Raw genomic sequence first — 6,769 nt, 5'->3', positions numbered from 1 at the left:
ATGGCAGATGCAGAACTAAGCAACTAAACTATTCCTAGAAATTCACAGTCTGGATTTGCTGTTATTTGAGAAAAATGAACTGTTACTTATATATTCTTCTGCTTGCAGCTGAAGGCATTTCTAACTTAAATGGAACAAAATTAGAATGAGCAAGTAGGAGTTTGTTACAGAGATATGAATGAAGATGTGATTCAATCTCGATGAATACAGTGGAATGTTTCTTTAATCTGGGTTGCACTGGAAACTTTTGAGCACCCAGTCATTAGTCAAGCTTCTTCCTCCTTTGATTTCAGTGACATTGCACCATTAATGTTACAAGGCTGAGCACAGTAACCAAGGCCAGAACTTCAGAAAGGGGATGTCAATCCAGACAGCATACCTATTCATTCTGTAAGGCACAGAGCAAGCTTTTTGAGTTGTGATCTTGGTAGCCCCATAAACCCCCACACTTAGAAGTGTCTAATGCTTGCTTTAATGCTCTGCTGTCACCACCTTAAAATTCTTAATTTTGAACAAGAGGCCTCACAATTTTCATTGTGCACTACCTCTATAAATTATACATAAACTAGGTCTGGTAAGAGATTCTAAAATACCAAAATGGTAGTCCCCGATTAACTATGATTTTACTTTCACAGCTTCAGTTATCTAAAGTCTGAAAATATTAAAAAGAAAATTCCAGAAATAAATGATTCACAAGATTTTTAAAAATTAATAGTATATTATTATAATTGTTCTACTTTAGTGTTGTTAATCTTTCACTGTGCCTAATTTATCAATTAAAGCTTATCCTGAATGTATATTCAGGAAAAATCAGGATATACAGTGTGTAGGGTTCAGTACTATCCTATCCATAGATATGATGGACTTATATAGACAAAATCAGAAATATGGTGCCAATTAACTCAATTTTGCTCCACTTTGATTCTCACAAATAAATACAAATTTATTTTCTCTTAATAATGTGCATATATGGGACCCACAGAGTCATATGGTGACTCTGTTCTTTGAGGTATTTTTTAATACAAATGAGTATGTTTTAAGGATCAACTTCCTACCTTCAGAAGAGCCTGTTGGACAGTTTCCAGTCTTTAGACACAATCAAAGGAAATCAAACAATGCTGTGGCATAGTGATTTGCCATATTGTCTAAACGTTAACCTTTCCAGTATGCGTCACAAGAATCTGTCCAGTTTGTAAAAGAGAAAAGAAAAGAAAGTGCGAATAAGACTCATAAATAGTACAAAACACTTCACCAGTTTGAAACCAAGGTGGTGGAATGAAAAACATAGCTTGAGCAAAACTGTGTAATGTTACCTGTGTCTCTTAGTTAGAATTCAAATTCAGCTTCAACAACAAAGATCAAAATAGCAGTGGCCCAAGAAGCTACATATCTGTTTCTTTCTTAAGTAATATTAGCAGCCCAGAAATTATTCACTGGCACCATGGTGTTGGCCACCCAGCTTCCTTAAGTCTTGTGGTGAAATGTTGGAGCTTTGGCTTTCACCGTTATGCCTACCTTCTAGTGAGAGAGGGGAGAAGAGGGAGAGGAAGGCTCATAATTCTGTCTTATGGAAATCTTAATGCTTTTCTCAAGGCATTCTTCTTGGTTTTCCTCCAGCAATACCGGCTACTACTTTTCATTTGTTTTCCTGGCTCTTCCTCTTGATTCCAACATCTTAGTGTTGAAGGGCACTAGAGCCCAATCATCAGTCATTTGCTTCCCCTTTTCCCACTCTGTCTACACTCTTTGCTTTCCTGGGCTGCTGGCTTTAAGTATCATCTTCATGCAAGGACTACAAATGTATATCTCTTCACCTACAACTTTCTCTTGAACTCCAGACTCATCTATCAAGCTACTTTCTCCATATTTCCACTTGGATGTCAATGCCATACTCCTAATCACACTCTGTGTAGATGGTCTGCTGCACCCCTAGCCTTCCTTGTCAAGGGCATCCTAGCTCCCCCCCGTAGTGCTGGCAACTTTTCCCTTATAGTGGCTTAGGCCAAAAATTGGAGTTGTCTTTAACGCCTCTCCCACACCTAACTTTTAGTTTATGAAGAAGTTCTGATAGACTCACCTTACAAGTATATCCACAATCCAACTCTCTCACCACTTCCATTCTAACATCCTAGTGGTAGTCACTGTTGACTCTCGTCTTGATTATTACAGTAGCCTAATTGGTCTTTCTGCTTCCACCCTTGTCCTCTATGGACTTTTCTTAACCCAGAGGCCAAAAATACCCAAGTTAGATCATGTGCTCTACTCTGTTCAAAATCCTCCAGTGGTTCCTACTGCACTAAGATTAAAAGCAAATTACTTAAAGTGGCCTGGGAGTCCAACACGGCCAGCCTTCCATGTCTCTGTCCATCATGGTTTTACTCCTGTTTTCCCTCTTATTCACTCCAGTCCAGATACACTGGCTTCCTCGCTGTTCCTCAAATATGCCAGCATGCTCTTTCCCTGGGCTTCTGCATTAGCCATTCTCCCAGCATGGAGGCTCCTTCAACAGATAATTGCATGGTTCATCCTTTTACCTCCTTCAAGGCCACGGTCAAATATCATTATCTTAATGAGGCTAACTTTGACCACTCTATTAAATACTACCACACATCTTTCCCACTAACTGCTCCCAAGTCCCTTAACCAACAGTTCTCTCTTTTTTTTTTAAATAGCACTCATAACCTCCTAACATACTATACAATTTAATTAGGTATTATGTTTGTTATGTGTCTTCCTCCACTAGAACTTAAGCTCCATAGAAGGAAGGGACTTGGTATCTTTCATTCACTCATGTATCCTACATGCTCACAATAGTTCTTGACATTTTGTGAGTTCCTTCTCTCTCTCTCTCTCTCTCTCTCTCATATATATATATATATATATATATATATATATATATATATATATTTAGTGAGTGCCCAATAAACATACACACTCACATACACATATACATATGCACTGGGGTTTGAACTCAGGGACTCATGCTTGTTAGGTAGACACTCTTACCTCTTGAGCCACTGCCAGCCAATTTTTTATGATGAGTTTTGTCTAGATAGGGCCTCAAGAACTATTTGCCTTGGGCTGGCTTTGAACCATGATCCTCCTGATCTCTTACCATTGAGTAGCTAGAATTACAGACATAAGCCACTAGAACCTGGCTCAATAAATATCCTTAAATGAATAGATGCATGACATGGGGCCATGCCTTGGAAGTGGCAATTCACTTACAGTCCCTCTTCTGACCTAGAACCTAATCACAGAACTATCCTCATCACCAAATATTGTCTTTAGTTGGGTGGTGTTGTGTCCTACTAACTCCTCGATTATTAGAAGAAAAGGAAAGACCAATACTGGGGAAACAACTCACATACTCAACTCAACTCTCAATGAGTGTGATTAACAAACATTATCCAGTTAGGATTTGGGAGTGGGAGGGTTACAAAATAAAAGTCCAAGAATGTTAAAATATTATGTCAGGGTTAATATGGATAGCAACTCCCTCAATTTGAACATAAAAAGGAGGCATGTATCACTTCTCAGCCTTTTGGCTAAGATCAAGTGAAGAAGGAGGCATGTAATTTTTATTCATCGAAGATGTTTTCCTTCCTCTGCAAATAAATGCTGACATTTAAAACATATTACCTGCTCAGGGTGACTTCTGACATGCTAAATGACTGGTACTTGTCAGTGTTGTGATTTAGTCTCTTCTTGCCTCTTTGATCACTCTCTACTCATCCTCTTACCTGGATTCTTCCATTTCCTGACATAGAATGCTTTCCAAGGCTCTGATCTTTCCTTTTGCTCATCTTGCTTGTGATCGCTTCTTTAGGAAAATCATCCTGTTTCCTGACTGTTGAACTCACCCTGTGAAAGTCTGCATCTTCTGTCAAGCCCTGCTGGGTTTTTTTCCAGCTCTGATATCCCATGGTTACTCAAAATTAACATACAAGATTAAACATAATAGCTTTCCTTCACAGCTTCTCCATTCCTAAGAAGGAAGGGAGTTTTTGGGCTCTAAACCAGGCCCTTGTGTATGAACACCCACACTCATAAGCCTATATCTAGCTGATTCTACCATTCATTTCTCAAATGGAGTCAATTAGGAAGTTCCATCAAAAGTAATGTCTCCTTCACTGGTTGTTTCCAAGCCCCTTATCCAACTGCACTCTCTCTCTTTTAATAGCACTCATCACTTCCTAATATATTGTACAATTTGGTTAGGTATTCCATTCATTGTGCATTTCCCTCCACTAGAACAAAAGCTCCACAGAAATATCCACCAGCTGGATGCAGTGGAACATATAATCCCAGCTTTCAGGAGATGTAGGCAGGAGGATCATTGTGAGTTGGAGGACAATCTGAGCTACATATGTTAGCAACACTTGACATCAAAAAATAATTTTTTTAAAAAAAATAAAAATTTTCCCCAAAAAAGAAATAAAAATGAATACATTAAAGCTTTTATTTAACCCATGAAGGAATCACACAGTGTTGTGCCTGGCTCAAAGAGAATTCTAAGAATGGATGTATTTCTAGACCAGGAGTATTGAAATGAATATGCAAATGGAGACAAAACTGGCTATTTTCCCTGTCTCCAACAGGGAAAGAAGAACTGTCAATTGTACCACTATTGAACAGAACAACTTGTGTATGTATAGATAAGGTGGGACTGCAGCTCAGAACTATCTAGAATTTACATGACTGTGGAAGAGCTCCCATAGAACCTGAATAAGACAACCCAAAGGAGACACAAGAGTGTCTCGTAATGTGTAGTTTTCCTCTGAAGCATGACCCTTCCCTACACTGCTCAGTTTTCTCTACCCTGAACACCAACAACCATCAATTGTACTAAACCACACCTTTACTCTCATCCAGCTTGTACAAAGTACATTGTTGGCTCCTTGCTGACTCTTATATCCAAATAAACTCTGCTTCCTGCCTTTCAAGAATCTCTTTAAACCAGCATCATCCTCTTTATTACCTACCTTTTATTCTAGGCAGGCCTGATCACTCCACCCCAAGCCAAGCCAACACCCTCCCACACACTTCTCCTCGTCCTAATGTCCCCCTCAATGTTCTCATTCTGCTGTTAATTATCTGCAAGCCATAAACAGCACCTATCCTGTACTTTAATTATGAATGCTACTCCACCTTGATCACTCATTAATTCGAATATTTTATGAGCACCTTGTATAGTTAATAGGCATAGTCTAGATGCTAAATCTAGGCACTGGATACCCAGAGGTAAAAGTCCTTGCTCCCAGGATGTCTGTGGGAAATAAGCAGAGTACTGATGATTAGTACTTTGAGGCAAGGGAGGCACATACACACATGGAGGCACATACACACCTGGAGGGAATGGCATTGATCCAGTAAAGAAGGGAGAGATGGAACTTGGCATATAGTATTACTAATCTTTCTGCCCATGTTAAGGGAAGGCATTGGTCACTGGACTAACTCCATTTTGTCCTTCTCTTGGCTCTATTTTTTCGCTTTCACTTTCCCTTCTGAGTCTCTATATCCTGCAGTCAACTTGAATTCCAGAACAACAGGACTGATCAATAAATATCTTTATGATCAGGGACCTAAACTAACGCTAAGCAATGGAGATCTTTGCAGGACAAATTGCCCTTCAAATGAGGGAAATTCCATAAGGCAATGAGGCAGCACCCTGGAGCAACAGTAATCATCTCATGTGGATCAGATCATTTCCCCAAGTGATGACATGATGACAGTGATAACAATATCTTCAGAACTAGAACTGAGATAAGAATCAATCAGACCACTGGGCCTGATCAAGATCACCTGCTTGGTCAGCTATGCATACCACAACCCCGTTCTTTGTCTCCCTCTTCTAAAAAAAAAATCAGAGTTTCTGTTTACCCTTAGAAGATGGACCAGGGGTCAGTGAACACCTTTATCTGTTCTTCCTGACATCACCACATGGATTAAATCACCTTTCTCTGCCCTTCACCACCACTTGCTTCTTCAATTGGCATATTGGGACAGGTAGACAAGCCTGGTCTGTTGGAACTTCTGGAGCTGGGTCTTTTGCCCTAAAATTCTGGTAACATTGTGGCAAAATGCCTAGCATAATCAACTTGAAAGAAGGAAAGATTTATTTTTGCTCATAGTTCCGGAGGTTTCAGTCCATAGGTACTTGGCCCTGATATTTTGGATCTGCAGTAGCACAGTACATCATATTGAGAGTGCATGGTGAATAATGTCTGTTCACCTCATGGTGGCCAGGAAGTAAAGACAGAGACAGGAAGTGGCCAGGGTCCAATATCCCTTTCAGAGACACCCTATAAACCAACTTCCTTCTACTAGGTCTCACTTCCTAAAAGTTCCACCACTTTCCAGTACAACACAAGCTAGCAACAACGCCTTTAATACATGAAATTTTTGGGGAAACTGTAGATCCAAACTGTAGCATATATTCACATATAACCATATGAAAGTCTCTTTAAAAATCATTTTATAATCACAGTATTTCTCACCTTTACTAGATAATGAAGGATGGCAGAATATGCTACCCCAAAACATGCCACTTAGGCACAGAAATTATTCTGAGCTATAGGCACTTAAAAAACAGCAAATGCATGAAGGATACACTTGCTCCCTGTTTTCTTCTTGAAAGCAGAAGACAAAACTCTTGCATAAACAATCCTCTCTCCATTCCAGGAGTAAAAATCACTATCATCAGAAATGAGGAGCCAAAGCAGGGAGAAACAGGTGAACCTTAGCTTCCTTATAATGTTACTTATAT

General features: G+C 39.5%; 1 long non-coding RNA gene across 1 annotated transcript; it reads right to left on the bottom strand.

Moving 5' to 3' along the window:
* Positions 1 to 222: 222 nt before the first annotated feature.
* Positions 223 to 2,502, bottom strand: LOC141410781 (uncharacterized). The gene is made up of 3 exons (XR_012435565.1): positions 2,078 to 2,502; positions 1,056 to 1,181; positions 223 to 388 (listed from the first exon to the last, which is right to left on the bottom strand). It is a non-coding gene; the product is annotated as an uncharacterized lncRNA (long non-coding RNA).
* Positions 2,503 to 6,769: the final 4,267 nt, after the last annotated feature.

The sequence above is a fragment of the Castor canadensis genome, chromosome 9, assembly GCF_047511655.1.
Source record: "Castor canadensis chromosome 9, mCasCan1.hap1v2, whole genome shotgun sequence".
Taxonomy (NCBI): Eukaryota; Metazoa; Chordata; class Mammalia; order Rodentia; family Castoridae; genus Castor; species Castor canadensis.
Note: the sequence above shows the minus strand (reverse complement) of the source record. Positions and strands in the feature narration are given on the sequence as shown.